This window comes from Gossypium hirsutum, chromosome A07 (genome assembly GCF_007990345.1).
Source record: "Gossypium hirsutum isolate 1008001.06 chromosome A07, Gossypium_hirsutum_v2.1, whole genome shotgun sequence".
Lineage (NCBI taxonomy): Eukaryota > Viridiplantae > Streptophyta > Magnoliopsida > Malvales > Malvaceae > Gossypium > Gossypium hirsutum.
This window is the reverse complement of record NC_053430.1, coordinates 87,094,696-87,114,001: the sequence shown is the minus strand read 5'-3', so window position 1 is coordinate 87,114,001 and position 19,306 is coordinate 87,094,696.

Sequence of the window (19,306 nt, the reverse complement as noted above, 5' to 3'; positions counted from 1 at the left end):
TAACTTTGGGTCCTTGTAACCATTATCATCCACCACAATTAAATTTGTTATTAACTTTGAGCTCATCATAATTTATTTATTAATCTTTTATATACGGGGTTAACTTCTTTACTTGCTTAGTTGTTTCAATTATCTTCTGATTTTTCTCACTATGTATTTTGAAATTAAAAAAAATATTAAATATAAAAAACGTGATTTTTTTAATAAAAGTAATCTTAAAAATAAAATGTGAAATTGATACAAATATAAAATTTTAACATGAATATTTTATGGCATCATCAATAATTCAATTTTAACGATGTTTGGTGGGGGAGTCAGTGACTGTTTGCGACACAAAAAGTATCGCTGAAAGATTGGCTAATTTTGGACTCAGGGAGTTATCTGTTAAGAGAATTCAAGGAAGATTTTTTCTAATAGAAGTCCCGGATGAGGAGTTTATGGAAGTTCTAAAGCAAAATGATTGCACTTATCTAAAGGAATGCTTTATAAAAATTGAACCATGGTCGGAAAAGAGATTATTGTCAGAGAGGGTGGCATGGATTGACGTCGCAGGAATCCCATTACATTGTTGGAATTACGAGATTTTTAAAAGAGTGGCAGATCTCTGGGGCAAGATGATATCAATGGGAGAAAATTGGAATAATACAAGCAATTTTGAGAGGATGGAGATGCTGATATCGATGAACCAGCCATACCAGATTGATGAGTTGATAATTATGGAGGTCGAAGATGGTAAGTTTCCGATCAGGATCAAAGAAAGAGGATTGACAGAATTGAAAAATAAGAATTTAATGAAAGTTAGGGGCCAGCCAGAGGAGGAGGGAGGAGAAACACTGAAAGCTGGGTCGAGGATTGGATCAGAATCGAAACAATTTTTGAAGGTTAGTCGAAATGACGTGAGGGTGCTTTAAATGCTATTAGTCTTGAAGAAAGTGAAATAGAAAAAGATGGCAAGGGATTGTCTGCAGAAGTAATAATGACAGAAGAAAATTTAATTGGGTATAAAGAAATAATTTCTGTTGGGGTTGAAATACATGATAGAGAATTGGATAGGGCTAAGGAGGATATGATAAATATGGGCCTGCAAATTCAAGTGGACCAGAAAGAAGGGCATGTCCAGCAAAAGAGTTTGGATCTGAGAGTGGGTTCAGAAGGTGAAGAAATGCAGATACTAAGGAATGGTAATTTTCCAAGTTCTATAGAAAGAGGAGATAACTTTATAGAAGCTAGGAGTGTTGAGGAATCAGAAGTAAGATTTGGAATAGAAGAGGAATTTTTTCAAACAAATCAAAATAGAAAGAAAAAAAATTCATTGAATAAAAGGATTCAATCTATGCGTGAAATTCAAGACAGTGTTCCGTCGACAAACAAAAAAAAAGAAGAGGGATAGAAGGGAGAAGATAGAAAAAGGAAAAGTGAAAATAAGTTTTGAAGAAATAACGGCAAATATTTTGCTATCTGATTCTGACATTAGTAACCGGAGAAGGGTCATCTTAAGGGAGGCAAACAGGACTTAGGAAGTAGGGAAGAAGTTGGGGTTCAGTGTGAGGGGGGTGAGGAAGAAGTTATTGATGAAATTAGGAGATTAGAGGGGCAGTAGAGGGAGGAAGACGAAGAAATCAGACGGAACAAAGACATGATTTCAGGTGAGTTTTTTTTTTGGAATTCTTATTGCTGAATTTGTAGTGTTTGTTAGAATAGTTTGGGGTCATGAGAATTGTATCTTGGAATATGAGGGGGTTGGGGTTGGAGGTGAAAATTGATTCTATCAAAAGATTAATTCGCATGTCAAGGGTGAATGTTAGTTTTCTTTAGGAAACAAAATTAGAATTGGTGACTATGGATGTTGTGAGAAAAATATGGGGGGATGATAATTACGAATTCAGGTTTGCTGCAGCAATTGGGAGGTCAGGAGGGTTGTTGACAGTATGGGATAAAGATGATTTCAAATTATCCAAATAGTGGAGTGACAACTGTCGTAACCATTTTTTTTGAAAAAACGGGAATCGACTTAGATTTTTGGAAATGAAAACGAATAGAGGAGTCGCCACCAATCTTTTTTGATGAGGTGTGATCGGATCACCTTAAATTAATCATTTTAATAAAAGTTAAGATTTACTAAAACGATAATTTTTGGTCTACGAAAATCAGAAAATGAGTTCGGGAGTCGGTTACGCACGAGGAAGGATTAGCACCCTCGATACGCCCAAAATTGGTACCTAGTTGATTAATTAGTGTCTTAGTGTCGAAAATTTGAAAACTTGAAAGAATTTAAAATACGATCCCTCTTTGTAAAGAAAATGCTCAAATGTTAAAGACCTTCTCGTTTCACAATATAAAATGTCACATCCAGTAAGTTAGGACACGACATCTTGAATTTTCAAGAGCGAGCTTGCCTTTTATATAAAAATTCGTGTATTTCAAAAGGTTATTCAGTTAGTTAAGGTGAACGAGGAAAATCGAAACCCAGTAAGTTAGGGCACGTTTCCTCGAATTTCCGAACACCGAATATTGCCTTTACTTGCAAAAATCTTATTTCGAGGTAACAAAATGCCATACCCGGTAAGTTAGGGCCCAACACCTTGTATCTCCAAGAATAAGCATTTTTCAAAACTCATGTCGCGATTTAAAAGAGTATTCCGTTATTTAGGTTAAAGGAGAAAAATCGAAACCCAGTAAGTTAGGGCACGATTGTCTCGAATTACCAAATACAAAATATTACTTTTATGAAAGAATTATTATTGGGTTGGATATAATGATAATAATAATATTAAAGTAAAGTAAATAATAATACTAAATATAAATATATATATGTATATAATAGAAATACACACTACTATATAATAATAATAATAATAATAATAATAATAATAAATATAGAAATACAAAAAGCAAATATAATAAAAATATTAAATTAAAGTAATAAAAAAATACTATATATAAATATATATATACATAAAAATATACACTAATATATAATAATAGTAATAGCAAAAATAATGAAAATATGAGTAATATTAATAATATATTAGAATACAAAAGTAAAGTAATACCAATAGGCGTAATAATAATAATAATAATACAAACAATAATACATATATATATAGATATATAATAATAGTAGTCAGAAATAAAAAATAATAGAAGTAACAATAATGATAGTAATAATATAAATAATAGTAAAAATAATAAAATAAAAAAATAAAACAAAGCTCTCAACTCTCTCCCTCTTTCCCCATTTCGGCCATGGTCCGGTCAGTACCCAGGCGCCAGACCGGCGCCGTGCGCAGTCCGCCGTCTTTGCCGCCGTCGCCGGCCACCGTACGCGGTGGCCAGAATTTAAAAAATGTATTATTTTTTGTTTTCTTTTTTATTTTTATATCTAAATATATGTATACTATTTTTGAAAGAAAAGAAAGAAAAGAAAAATATTTATATGTACAAAAAAAGTGAAAATAAAAAGGAAAAAAGAAATAAAAACCTTAACGCGTTTGAATCTTTTCTTCTTCAATACTCGCTTTTTTTTTATTTCAGATTTGCTTGCAAACCTTTTGCTTTTACATTCTTCTCTTTTTTTTGTATCAAAAAAACCTTTCAAAAATACCATTCTTTCCTCCTCCCTTTTTTTACAATGGACTTTTGGTTTTGCTTTTATAGCCATCTTACATACATTTCTTATCATTCTATGTCTCTTCTCCATTTGATGGTGTAGGTGCAAGTGGGAGACAAGGTGGTGGAGTAGGTGCAAGTGGGAGGCAAGGTGGTGGAGTAGGTGCAAGTGGGAGACAAGGTGGTGGAGTAGGTGCAAGTGGGAGGCAAGGTGGTGGAGTAGGTGCAAGTGGGAGGCAAGGTGTCTAGGGTTTTTTCTTTTTTTTTTTAAAAAATAATAAGTTTAGGTTGTATTGGGCTAGGGTTCTTATTATTTGGGCTTAGTTTTGGGTCTGATTTTGTAATTGGGTTTGTGAATTGGGTAGGATTTATGTTTGATTTTAATTTGTTGGGCCGGGCAAATTTGGGCCTCTACAGCTGCCCCTCTTTGCTCATTGTCGTGTAACGAGAATGGAGCAAAGACTTAAAAAGGGCCAAATTTGCCTGGTCTCACCCGGTCTCGACTTCTTCTGTGCTCCACTTCTTCATGTAGCCTCACTTCAGTCTATTACATCTTGATGCTTCGATCCATTCCACTGTAACTTCAGAAAAATAAGACTTGTGACTTCAATCTTCTCCGCCGAAACTTCAAGGAGATCTGCTGTGGCTTTGAACCGCTCCAAGCCATTTCAAGGAGAAGAGATCCGCTGAAACTTCAAGGAGGTACGAATAGTGGCTTCGAGCCTCTCCAGTGCCATTTCAGGGAGAAGAAAGTTTTAATTTTCAGCTTGGTACCTTACTGCTTAGGGGTTTAAGGCCCATCGGCTTCGATCTGTTTCCCTACTGCTTAGGGTGTTAAGATCTGTAAATTTAGCCTATTATCCTACTATTTAGGGGTTAAGGCTTGTCACCTTCTATCTGTTTCCCTACTGCTTAGGGGGTTTAAGATCTGTAAATCTTCAGCCTGTTACCCTACTGCTTAAAGGTTTTAAGGCTTGTCACCTTCGATCTGTTTCTCTACTGTTTAGGATCTGTAAATTTAACCTGTTACCCTACTGCTTAGGGGTTTAAGGCTTATCGTCTTTGATCTGTTTCTCTACTGCTTAGGGGGTTAAGATTTGTAAATTCAGCCTGTTACCCTATTGCTTAGAGGTTTAAGGCCCATTGCCTTCGATCTGTTTTCCTACTACTTAGGGGGTTAAGATCTGTAAATTCAGCCTGTTATCTTACTGCTTAGGGGGTTAAGGTCCATCGCCTTCGATTTGTTTCCCTACTGCTTAGGGGGTTAAGATCTGTAAATTCAACCTGTTACCCTACTGCTTAGGGGTTTAAGGCCCATCATCTTCGATCTGTTTCCCTACTGCTTAGGAGGTTAAGATCTGTAAATTTAGCCTGCTACCCTACTGCTTAGGGGGTTAAGGCCATCGCCTTCGATCTGCTCCACTACTGCTTAGGGGGATAAGATCTGTAAATTCAGCCTGTTACCCTACTGCTTAGGGGTTTAAGACTCTTCGTCTTCGATTTGCTCCACTACTGCTTAGGGAGATAAGATCTGCAATTTGGTCTGTTACCCTACTACTTAGGGGTTTAAGACCCTTCGTCTTCGATCTGTTTCCCTATTGTATAGGGGGTTAAGATCTGGAAATTCAGCCTGTTACCCTACTGCTTCGGGGTTTAAGGCCCTTCGTCTTTGATCTGCTCCACTACTGCGTAGGGAGATAAGATCTGCAATTTGGTCTGTTACCCTACTACTTAGGGGTTTAAGACCCTTCGTCTTCGATCTGCTCCACTACTGCTTAGGGAGATAAGATCTACAATTTGGTCTGTTACCCTACTGCTTAGGGGTTTAAGACTCTTCGTCTTCGATCTGCTCCACTACTGCTTAGGGAAATAAGATCTGCAATTCGGTCTGTTACCCTACTGCTTAGGGGTTTAAGGCCCATCAACCTCGATTTGTTTCCCTACTGCTTAGGGATATAAGATCTGTAAATTCACTGATTCTAGGGACATGACCTGTAGAATCAGTTACATGTATTTATGCTTATGTCAAAGAATTAGGATGCTATGATCAAAATGAATCAAATGTTCCTAATTAGATGCACTTATGAATGATCTATGAATGTATGAGTGCAGCATGTTGTAAGCGTGAATCCCTGTTTAGGTTGCCATTGCTCTTTGTTCATCAAGGTTCCTTCACAGAAATGGTACCCTGTCTTCTTGTTCAACTCAAATTTTGAACAGAAAACCCGAAGAGGTAGTCCCAATTTAAACTCTTTCTTCTCAGATGCTTCCAATCTTTGAGTTTGGTTAGCTCTAAAAAATAGTCCTGTTTCAGGTTCCTGTACTATTTAGAAACTTTCAGGGTAATATGCAGAACTCTTTTTGCAAAAATGGCTTTAGTCCATTAATCATCATTTCAATGCAAAATGCTTGAAAAAGATCATAATAATGACAAAACTGAAATTTATCAGAAACAACATTTGAAAGGAATAGATTAATTACAGTCAATAAACATTGCTGGAATAAAAAATGAATAAAAGGGAATAGGTGCCCCAGATATCGCAGTGTGAGCTTCTTTGCACGAACTTCTTGAGGACTCCCTTTTTGCCCAATATGTGCTTAGGGGATCTAGAGTACCCTTGTAGATGCCCGAAGACGTAACATCTCTCTTCCTTGTTAATTTAGGTATCATAAGACTACCGCATGCCCTACCTTTGATCAAAATTTGAATCGCCCTTTACGGGTTTTCAATCCAAAATCCTTTTGGTCTCAAAGTGCTCTTTGCGAGTTTTCACCCTGGCCTCTCCCCCATTTTTTTATTTTTTTTTATTTTTAGGCAAAGTATTTCTTAACTAAATCTGAATTCACGGGATTGGGTAAGGTCTTGCCATCCATTTCAGCCAATATCAATGCTCCTCCAGAAAAGACCTTCTTTACCACATAAGGTCTTTCCCAATTCGGCATCCATTTCCCCCTGAAATCCTTTTGTATGGGCAGGATCTTTTTCAACACTAGGTCTCCCTCGTGGAATTCCCTAGGATGAACCTTTTTGTTGTAAGCTCGCATCATTCGCTTTTGGTACATCTGACCATGGCGAATAGCCCTTAGCCTATTTTTTTCAATCAGATTCAACTGATCGTATCGGGATTGGATCCATTCTGCTTCGTCCAACTTTACTTCTGACAAAACTCTGAGGGAAGGAATCTCGACTTCGATAGGTAAAACCGCCTCCATCCCATAGACCAATGAGAAAGGCGTTACTCCGGTGGAAGTCCTGACAGACGTTCGATAAGCATAGATTGCGAATGGTAGCTTTTCATACCAATCTTTATAAGTTTCTATCATCTTTCCCACAATCTTCTTGATGTTCTTATTGGCTGCTTTGACTGCACCGTTCATCTTCGGGCGATACGGTGACGAGTTGTGGTGTCTAATCTTGAACTGCCTGCAGACCTCTGCTATTGTACTATTGTTCAAATTCAATGCGTTGTCAGATATGATCCTTTCCGGCATTCCATATCGACAAATGATTTCCTTTTTTAGGAACTTGCTAACTGTCGATTTTGTAACATTGGCATATGAAGTGGCTTTCACCCACTTGGTGAAATAATCGATGACCACAAAGATGAAACGATGCCCATTTGAAGCTTTTGGTGATATTGGCCCAATCACATCCATGCCCCACATCGAGAAAGGCCATGGCGAAATCATGACATGCAGAGGTGAGGGAGGTACATTAATCTTGTCTCCATAGATTTGACACTTATGACATCTTTTGGCGTAGTTAATACAGTCTCCTTCCATGGTGGGCCAATAATAACCAAACCTCATAATTTGCCTGGCCATTGTAAAGCCATTAGCATGTGTCCCACAGACGCCCTCATGGACTTCCTCTAAGATTTTCTTAGCCTCTATAGCATCTACACATCTCAACAGTACTTGATCCTTCCTTCTTTTGTATAGGATCTCCCCATCTAAGACATAGTCATGGGCCAATCTTCTCAACGTTCTTTTGTCGTTCTCAGTAGCTTGGTCGGGGTACTCACAATTTTTCACATATCGCAGGATATCGTGGTACCAAGGGTGATCATCATTTTCTTCTTCTTCTTCGAGGTTGTAACAATGAGCCAGGGCCTCATAAATGCTCATTTGGATTGGTTTCACATCCTCTAGTTGGTTCACCTTGATCATAGAAGCTAAAGTTGCTAGGGCATCAGCCATCTGATTTTACTCTCATTGGAGGTAGCAGAAGACAATATCATCAAACTCTTTAATTAATTCAAGGATCAGCCTTCGATAATTGATCAACTTGGGGTCTCTCATCTCCCATTCACCTTTGAGTTGATAAATCACTAGGGCAGAATCTCCATATACCTCTAACACCTTGATTTTACGTTCTATGGCCGCACGTATTCCCATGATGCATGCTTTGTATTCTGCCATATTGTTCGTGCAGTCAAAATCTAATTTACTAGTGAAGGGATAATGATCTCCGTTCGGGGATACCAGGACTGCCCCGATTCCATTGCCCACAGCATTTGATGCCCCGTCAAAGTTTAGCTTCCAAGGATGACCTTCTTGAGGGTCTTCTTCAGTGGTTGCTATGTACATTAGATCTTCATTTGAGAAGTTAAAGTTTAGAGGCTCGTAGCCTCTAGGGCTCTGCTGGCTAGAAAATCTGCTATCGCACTCCCTTTTACGGCCTTCTGGTTCACATAGACTATATCGAATTCAGAAAGTAGAATTTGCCATTGGGCCATTCTCCCGTTCAAGGCAGTCGACTCCATCAAGTACTTCAGAGGGTCCATTTTAGAGATTAGCCAAGTTGTGTGATACAACATGTATTGTCTCAGTCTTCAGGTTGTTCAGATTAAGGCACAACACATCTTTTCAATGAACGAGTATCTCGTCTCACACTCAGTAAACTTTTTACTGAGGTAATATATCGCTCTTTCTTTCCTTCCTGATTCATCGTGTTAGCTAAGCACGCATCCCATAAAATTTTCAAATACCGTCAAATACAGTATCAGTGGCTTATCTGGACTAGGTGGTGTCAACACTGGGGTATTAGGCAAGTATTGCTTAACTTTGTTGAACGTCTTCTGGCATTCCTCGTCCCAAACACCAGGGTTGTGTTTCTTAAGGAGACGGAATATGAGGTCACATTTCTCGGTTAGTTGTGAAATAAACCGAGCGATGTAATTTAATCTTCCTAGAAATCCCCGAACTTCCTTCTGAGTTCGTGGTGGAGGTAACTCTTGTATGGCTTTGACTTTATCTAGGTCAATCTTAATCCCTTTTTCACTGACCACGAATCCTAGTAGTTTTCCTGACCTGGCCCCGAAGGTACATTTTGCTAGATTGAGTTTTAACTGGAATTTCCTCAACCTCAAAAATAATTTCCTCAAGACTTGCACATGCTCTTCTTCAGTCAGAGATTTGGCAATCATGTCGTCGACGTAGACTTCAATTTCTTTATGCATCATATCATGGAATAGGGTTACCATGGCTCTCTGATATGTTGCTCCCGCATTTTTCAATCCGAACAGCATCACCTTATAGCAAAAGGTTCCCCACATAGCCACAAATGTGGTTTTATTCATGTCTTCAGGATGCATCTTGATCTGATTGTACCCCAAGAAACCATCCATGAAGGAGAAGAGTGAGTAACCTGCCGTGTTATCCACTAAGGTGTCAATATGAGGCAACGGGAAATTATTCTTCGGGCTGGTTTTGTTTAAGTCTCTATAGTCTACACACATCCATACTTTTCCATCTTTTTTAGGGACAGGGATGATGTTGGCTACCTATTTCGAGTACTTAACTACTTGTAAGAAACCAGTATCAAATTGCTTCTTGACCTCCTCCTTTATTTTGAACAAAACATCTGGCCGAATTCTTCGAAGCTTTTTCTGAACTGGCTTGCATTCTTCTTTGATGGGGAGCCTATGTACCACAATGTCAGTACTTAGCCTAGACATATCCTGATATGACCATGCAAAGACATCATTGAACTCTTGAAGTAACTCAATAAGGCCCCGTTTTGTCTCTGTGGTAATGCAAGCTTCGATCTTTACTTCTTTCCTTTCTAGTTCATCTCCCAAGTTCACGACTTCTACGGTCTCTTTGTGGGGTAGAATCTGTTTCTCCTCGTGTTCTACCATCCTTAACAAATCAGGGGATAAGTTACAGTCTCCGTCATCCTCAAAGTCTTGAGATCCCTCTAGGCACATATCCCGCTCGAAAGGAGACTCTGAATTAGTAGCAACGTCACTCACATCATTGATATCTGGAGAAACTGTTGTAGGTGCGAAGGAAGATACAAAGAACACGAGAATCTAAGAACAATGATATGTATGGTATGATCATGAATGAAAGAGTCAAAAGGATGTATTTTATTAAAATAAGGATTTCGAACATAAGCCTATTTCACAAAAGGACACTTGTTACTCCTAGGCCTAGAGCAATAAGTGTGTTTTGGACATTACTCTGAGTTAGTTCTAAAGACTATAGGAATCTCTTCCGCAGTCCAATTATTCAGAACACTTTCCGGCTCATAAGGGCGAATGCCCGACAAATCTTCAACTCTATTCCCTTCTTCATATGCAGCGTTAATGCTTAAGTCTTCCAACATTTCTTCAGAAAATCCTTTCCTTGTTGCTCTTCCTTCAGAGTAAATAGTCCCTCTTGACACGAATGTTCTGGATATGTGGGGAAAGGTCATCGGCTCCTACTTAACCTCTTCCCCACTTAAACGCGCTCTTCTCCTTTCTTGTTTCTTCTCTTGCTTTTTTTTCTTTTGTTTTGCATCCGGCTTGAATCCTAAGCCAAAGCGGTCTCGTTTTTCCATGAGCATAAGTGCTTCAACCTTCCCTTGTAGGCTTCTTCCAAGCCCTTTCCCTGGCAAAGCTCCTTTTCGAACCGTCAGTAGTAGGCCCATTCTTGTAGTTTTAGAGATGCTGGGCATCGAGATCTTATTTCATTCAACAACAAAGGTCACATTTACAAATTCTAATGACCGAAAAGAACACTCTATGGCTTCATCATCTGTCCCTACATATGGTGCATTGCTGGTAACGGATGCAATGATATCTTCTTCCGTATTCACGGTCACCAATCGTCCTTCCGTTATAAATTTGAGGTTTTGATGTAACGATGACGACACTGCCCCCACTGAGTGAATCCAAGGCCTTCCCAATAAGCAATTGTAAGAAGGCCTGATGTCCATTACCAAGAAATCTATCTCGTACGTGCTAGGGCCAATTAAAAGGGGTATTTCGATCCTCCCCATTACTTTCCTTTCGGTACCATCAAACGCTCTCACCACATTTTGGCATGTTTTCATATGGGAACTATCCACGGGCAACTTATTTAATGTGGATAGAGGTAGGACATTTAGTGCCGATCCATTATCAATCAATACCCCCGACAATGTGAATCCCTTGTAACGTGTGGTAATATGCAAAGCATTTGTGGACCCCATACCTCCCGGTGGTATTTCATCGTCGTTAAAGAAAATGAAGTTGTCGACACTTATATTGTTGACTAAGCGGTCCAGTTTGTTTACAGAGATATCATTAGCAACATAAGTTTCATTCAGTACCTTCATCAATGCGCTGCGATGGGTTTCGGAGCTCAAGAGTAAGACCAGTACCGATATACGAGCTGGCTATTTGTGTAACTGTTCTACGACACTTATTCACTGTGCTTCAAGAATTTTAAGAATTCTTTCACTTCTTTTTCAGTCACTAGCTCATTAACAGTTGGTTCAGGTCCCGCCGGCTTCTCTTTCTCTTGTTCAATTGCTAATGATTTTTCTTTAACCTGCTCGACTTTTGTATTTGGGGTATAACGCCTTCCGCTGCGCGTATAAAAACCCTCATCTTGACCTTCTTCTGATGCATTAATCGGGATCTCCTCTCTCGGGATTGTCACATTGCAGCTATAGTTCCACAGTACCCTTTTGCTATCTTTATAAGGAAAAGCAACGGGCTTCTAGATTACGACCTTTGGCGTAACTTGTGCCCCGATTTCATTCATTCTCGGACGCGATATGATAACCACTGGGTGGTTGACTTTGTAAACGTCCTTCATCGACCTCTCTTCGGAGGCATACACATCTGTTTCTTCTGGGCTCCCAACATATTTGAAGAATTCCAGCTCCTTATTATCCATCAATCCTTGTAATAAAACCCTGAATTCACTGTATTTCTGAATCTCGTGATCTTCTTGATCATGGAACTCGTAATAATTTTTTGCTTCTCGGGGTCTGACCCTTGAATTTTGTGTTATCAACCCTTTTTCCACCATTTTCTTCCATACTTCTTTCAGCGGGGTGTTTACTTCTGCAATATTCACCTTAATTTCTTTTCTCGAACTCTCGATTATCGCATTTATCCCCATATCTCTATGGTTGGGTAATGGATTCTCTGCACTGGATGTATCGTCAAATTTCACGATGCCTATGTTGATGAGTCTTTCAACCAATTTCTTGAAAGTGGTGCAGTTTTCTATCGAGTGTCCTGTGGCTCCTGCATGGTATTCGCATTGGGCATTTGCGTCATACCATTTGGGGTATGGAGGTTGCATTGGCTTTAGATAGAATGGAGACACGACATGTGCTTCGAATAAACTTTGGTATAACTCCTTGTACGTCATTGGAATGGGCTTAAATTGGAGTTTCACTCTATTTTGCTTTGTATTGGGCTCTTGTCTGGGTGGGCCCTGCTGACCAGTGGTTGTGGACTTTGGTTGGCTTACGGTGATCGATTTCGAATATGAGCTCACATTATTCACCTCGTGCTCTTTTTTTCTCGATGTTAACCTCTTGGCGTTTTCCCCAGCCTTTATTTTCCCATATCTTATTGCATTTTCTATCATTTCTCCAGACATTACTATGTCTGAAAAACTCTTGGTTGCGCTTCCCAGCATGTGGTTAATAAAAGGTGCCTTCAGGGTGTTGATGAAGAGCATAGTGGTTTCTTTTTCCAACAGAGGGGGTTGGACTTGTGTGGCCACCTCTCTCCATCGATGGGCATATTGCCTAAAGCTCTCATTATGCTTTTTTTCCATATTCTGTAAAGTGATTCTATCAGGGGCTATGTCTGCCACATGTCCATACTGCTTCATGAAAGCTTGTGCTAGATCTTTCCATGAACCGATCTAGGCACGACTCAGTTGGTTGTACCATCTAGAAGCGGCCCCAATCAGACTTTCTTGGAAGCAGTGAATTAATAGTTGGTCATTATTGACATGACCTGCCATTCGTCTGCAGAACATCGTAATATGGGCTTCCGAGCAAGTAGTCCCATTGTACTTCTCAAATTCTGGCATCTTAAATTTGTGAGGAAGCACCAAATCTGGAACCAAGCTTAAATCTTTGGCATCAACTCTATGATGCCCATCAGCATTTTTTAAAACCTTAAATTTTTCCTCCAACTATTTGCAGCGTTCTTCCAACTGTCTTGCAGCCTCAGTTCTTAAGTCATCTTTTTCAACCATGTCTAAATCAGGAATAGCAGGATTTGCAGGATTATCGCCCAAATTGAATCCTGAATCAGTTGGGAAATTTATGGGGATCCTAACATTGGCCGGCGTTTGTTGAGGCCTTATAGTGACAGATGACCTTCGGGGATATGCCTCAGGTTGGGTTTGTACGTGAGGTGGAGTGAAACCAGGGGGATGACCCTCATTCTCCTCTTCAGTGATTGCCATGGGAGTCTTTCCCTTGTCAATGGCTCTTAGTAGTTGAGCCATCTCAGCTATCATGTTCCTTTGAGCCTCTATTATTTGCTCCCTCATATCATTTTGCATTTTTGCCAATTGCTCTTGCAATTGGTCCTGCATGTCTTACTGTAACTGTTCAAATCTTTGGTCCATATTTCTCGACTTAGCGCGTGTACTGTAAGGATGTGTTGCTTCCAGATTTTCTTTCTCCCACTCTCCTTCTCCCTAATAATTTTAACTAATTAGGGTCTTTCTATAAACTCGAATGCATATGATGTGATGAAATGAAAATGCATGAATGCAAAAAGATGTCGATTCTGATTCAGTTTCATTTTAGAAAACGTTATTTAAGGAACAAAAATCTTTTTGTAAAACAGATTACAAATACACTTTTGCTCGTAAGCCTAGAGTCTTAACCCTATCTAATAATAATGCTAACTCTTGTCCTTTGTCTGACGATGACTCATACATCATACTCAGCGTTCTAGCTTGTATTTCCAAATCTTGCAAGTATTTAGCAACCTCTCGAATCTGAACTAGGGCCTCTTCCATGACATGATCCATATCTCTTAATTGATCCCGAAGATGGTGAAGTTCTCCCTTCCACTGTTCTTCTCTTGTCTCGAGCTGCTCAATCCGTACCTCATAGTCCTGTAGTGCCGCTTCTAACTCTCTAATGTTATGCTTCATATTCTCAATCTTGTCCAAGCTTGCCTTTAACTTAATTGCAGAGTTACGACTTCGGTAATGATGAAGGGATCGTCCAAGCTCTAACACCTTAACTTTTAACCCTTGATTTTCCTTCTCTAGGGCCTGATTACAAGACTGCATTTCTTGGAACTTTTTCTCCCAATACTCAGCCTTAACTATTTCTTCTTGAATCTCTTGTTGCCATTGCTCTGAAGATTTCCCTAATTCGACCCTTTTCAGTGTCATCTGAACTTTCTTATAAGGTGTCTTTAGGTCATCTCGACCTTCCTCGACCTTCTTCTTTTCCGTTTTCATCTTCTCGACTTCCATCTTTCGAAATTCAACATCGAGACTTAAGCACATTTTCTCCTCTTCGAGTTTCTCAATCCTCTTTTCTAGCTCTGAATTCTTCCTTTCAAACTCTTGCTTCATAACCTCTAACTCCAACGGGATCACTCGCAAGTTCTCCTCTAATGATCGAGCCTCTCCTAAAATCGGCCTAGGAATATTATCGTTGAATCTCTTACTAAACCACCCTTTATACTTAGGAGTTGACGTCGAGCCTTCAGTCAAGATCTTCATACAGAAAGGCTTCTTCCAAGCCTCAGAAATCTCCCGCATCTTCTTCTTGTAGTGATCACCTTTATAAGAGAAATCGCTCTGAGCTAAACCCTGTGTAGCCGGTATAAACTGCCTTGCTTGATACTGCCTTAGAACAAGCAATGGTGTATATCCAACAACTCCCCAAATTCCTGGAAAATAGACTCAATCGAAACTGCCACATCGGTAAAGGACTTCACTAGGAACCAACCAACGAGCCTTCCACATAACATCTTCCTTTCGAAGATTCTGAAGAATATCTATCCACCTCTCTTCTGAAATGTCATCTCTTCTAGGCATGTCTACAACTTCCTTTAAGGGAGAATAACCCTCAAAGAATACTCGGCAAGGATCTTTATCAAGCTTCCAAAAGTGGCTATGAAACCAGACCAACAGTAACTGTGCACATCCAATGAACCTTCCTTCACCGGTTCTTCGACATGCATTCAAGGATCTTATCGTCTCAGCTAGGATCGCGAGCACACGTGTGTTCTGTTTACCAAGTCGATCGAATAAATCTGCAACCGCCTCATCTATATACCCCAATGCCTTTGGGAAAATCACCATGCCGTAAATACTCAAAGCTAGGACGTTGACCTTTTTCTTCACGTCTGGATGTGTCGATATCAAATCCCTTAAAACGGCCCATGAAATGCATTTACTATCACCCTTTTGCTGCACACGAGCTACAGCCTACTGCTCACTCATCCCAGTAATCATTACCAACTTCTTCGTAAAAGTTGGAACGCTAGCAAGCCTGACATAAGCCTTGTGACCCTGAATCTTCGGGCAACGCAATAAAGTCGTATACTCCTCCAAAGTAGGTACAAGATCAACATCCCCAAATGTAAAGCAACTATAAGCAAGGTTCCAGAACTGTACCATAGCTCGAAACAAGTGTCTATCTACCTTGACGTCTAGCAAATATGGAAGGTCTCCATAATTCCGATAGAAAAGCTGCTTAGCTTTATCATCCCATTGGGCCCAAATGTTTCTCAGCTCCTGCAACTCATTTTGCGTCGAATTAACAAGGGTGAAATCCCATAATTCTGACGTATATCCCTCAGTGACACTATCTCCTTTCTCTAACCGGGTTTTCTCTGACCAGGTACAGATAGAAGCATTGTCCTCAACTTTACTAAGGTATTCGTTCCTCATTATAAAACTTCCTAACTCAGAAATCGAACCTTGAATCGACACCTTTTAATGATGAATGGTATGCGATGATGACAAAAAAAATAAAATAAAAAACAAGTTAGTATCATATAAAAGGATGTAATAAACAAGCACTTATAAAGGTAGGTACAAAAGGTCATCCTCATACTACCTGGGGCAAGCACTTAAAGTTCACTAAATGTAGTTCGGTTCTGAAGCAAAGGTACCTGAACCAGCAGATTCCTCAATCCTCACCCATTATAGGCTCATATGGACCAAGTTCAGTTCAGAGGAATACATTTCCTTATGCCCATGCGGAGGTGAAAACCTCACGAAGACATAGGTACGGATGTATTCCAGAAGCGATCCTCTAGCCCATGCGGAGGTGAAAACCTCACGAAAGCATAGTTTCTCACTCCCACTTAAAAGGTGTGACCACAACGGTCATGCAATGCGATGCCAAACTATTTAAGGACTCAAACCAATGCAGCAGGTATTATATCATAAACCACAAAAAAAAGCTGATAAAATGAAATGAAAGGATCGTATTTCAAAACCAGATTTTCAATTTTCGATAAAAAGACAAAAGTTAATCAACTTGTGGCTTGACTCTTTTATTTAGTCCCCAGTGGAGTCGCCAAGCTGTCGTAACTATTTTTTTTGAAAAACGGGAATCGACTTAGATTTTTGGAAATGAAAACGAATAGAGGAGTCGCCACCAATCTTTTTTGATGAGGTGTGATCGGATCACCTTAAATTAATCATTTTAATAAAAGTTAAGATTTACTAAAACAAAAATTTTTGGTCTACGAAAATCAGAAAATGATCTCGGGAGTCGGTTACGCACGAGGAAGGATTAGCACCCTTGATACGCCCAAAATTGATACCTAGTTGATTAATTAGTGTCTTAGTGTCGAAAATTTGAAAACTTGAAAGAATTTAAAATACGATCCCTCTTTGTAAAAAAAATGCTCAAATGTTAAAGACCTTCTCGTCTCACAATATAAAATGTCACATCCAGTAAGTTAGGACACGACATCTTGAATTTTCGAGAGCGAGCTTGCCTTTTATATAAAAATTCTTGTATTTCAAAAGGTTATTCCGTTAGTTAAGGTGAACGAGGAAAATCGAAACCCAATAAGTTAGGGCACGTTTCCTCGAATTTCCGAGCACCGAATATTGCCTTTACTTGTAAAAATCTTATTTCGAGGTAACAAAATGCCATACCCGGTAAGTTAGGGCACAACACCTCCTATCTCCGAGAATAAGCATTTTTCAAAACTCATGTCGCGATTTAAAAGAGTATTCCGTTATTTAGGTTAAAGGAGAAAAATCGAAACCCAGTAAGTTAGGGCACGATTGTCTCGAATTACCAAATACGGAATATTACTTTTATGAAAGAATTATTATTGGGTTGGATATAATGATAATAATAATATTAAAGTAAAGTAAATAATAATACTATATATAAATATATATATGTATATAATAGAAATACACACTACTATATAATAATAATAAATATAGAAATACAAAAAGCAAATATAATAAAAATATTAAATTAAAGTAATAAAAAACAATACTATATATAAATATATATATATACATAAAAATATACACTAATATATAATAATAATAGTAATAGCAAAAATAATGAAAATATGAGTAATATTAATAATATATTAGAATACAAAAGTAAAGTAATAACAATAGGGGTGATAATAATAATAATAATAATAATACAAACAATAATACATATATATATAATAATAGTAGTCAGAAATAAAAAATAAAAGAAGTAACAATAATGATAGTAATAATATAAATAAATATGGAGAGTGTATATATAATATAATAATATAAATAATAATATATACATGAGAAATAATAATAATAATATAAATAATAGTAAAAATAAAAAAATAAAAAAATAAAACAAAGCTCTCAACTCTCTCCCTCTTTCCCCATTTCGGCCATGGTCCGGTCAGTACCCAGGCGCTGGACCGGAGCAGTCCGCCGTCTTTGCCGCCGTCGCCGGCCACCGTGCGCGGTGGCCGAAATTTAAAAAATGTATTATTTTTTGTTTTCTTTTTTATTTTTATATCTAAATATATGTATACTATTTTTGAAAGAAAAGAAAAAAAAGAAAAAAAATGTTTATATGTACAAAAAAAAGTGAAAATAAAAAGGAAAAAAGAAATAAAAACCTTAACGCGTTTGAATCTTTTCTTCTTCAATACTCGCTTTTTTTTATTTCAGATTTGCTTGCAAACCTTTTGCTTTTACATTCTTCTCTTCTTTTTTTTTTGTATCAAAAAAACCTTTCAAAAATACCATTCTTTCCTCCTCCCTTTTTTTACAATGGACTTTTGGTTTTGCTTTTATAGCCATCTTACATACATTTCTTATCATTCTATGTCTCTTCTCCATTTGATGGTGTAGGTGCAAGTGGGAGACAAGGTGGTGGAGTAGGTGCAAGTGGGAGGCAAAGTGGTGGAGTAGGTGCAAGTGGGAGGCAAGGTGGCTAGGGTTTTGTCTTTTTTTTTTTAAACATAAGTTTAGGTTGTACTGGGCTAGGGTTTTTATTATTTGGGCTTAGTTTTGGGTCTGATTTTGTAATTGGGTTTGTGAATTGGGTAGGATTTAGGTTTGATTTTAATTTGTTGGGCCTGGCAAATTTGGGCCTCTACAACAACAAATTGATTGTGATCGAAGGAAAATGGGTAAAGGAGGAAATTGAAGCGGTGTTGATAAATGTATATGCTCCTTGTTGAAACCATTTTTTTGAAAAAAAACAGTATTGACTTTTTATTTAAAAAAGAAAGTTGGAGTCGCCACCAATCTTTTTTTCATGAGATGTGATCGAATCACCTCGTAGTTTGGTTATTTTAATAAAATATTTTGATTTACTAAAACAACAATTTTGGTCTACGAAATTCGAGAAAACGGGTTCGAGAGTCGGTTACATATGAGGAAGGATTAGCACCCTCATAACGCCTAAAATTGATACCTAATTGATTACTTAATGTCTTAAATGTTGAAAGTCTGAAATTTCGTAAAGAACTTAAAATAGGATCCTTCTTTTTTATTAATGTTAATTTTACAAAAGAAGCTTGGATAAATCGAAACGGATGCTAAAGACCTTCTTGTCTCGAAGTGATAAAATATCACATCCAGTAAGTTAGGACACGACATTTTAAACCCTCGAGAATAAGCTTGTCTTTTACGTTTCAAAACTTATGTATTTTAATTTTAAAAGGATATTCAATTATTTAGGTTAAACGAGAAAAATCGAAACTCATTAAGTTAGGGCACGATTTCTCAAATTTCCAAAATACGAATATTGCCTTTATTTTTGTTACTTTTTTTTTGAATGAATACAAGTGTAAAACCTTTTTAAAGCGGTGTGTATTTATCTCATTGGAGTAAAAATATTTAATAATTTCTAAACATAGTGCATGAAGTGGGGGCGATGAATCGATACAAAATGGTCGCATAGATAGCGTGTTGGAACGATAAAATATAAAATAGATAAAGGCATATTTCA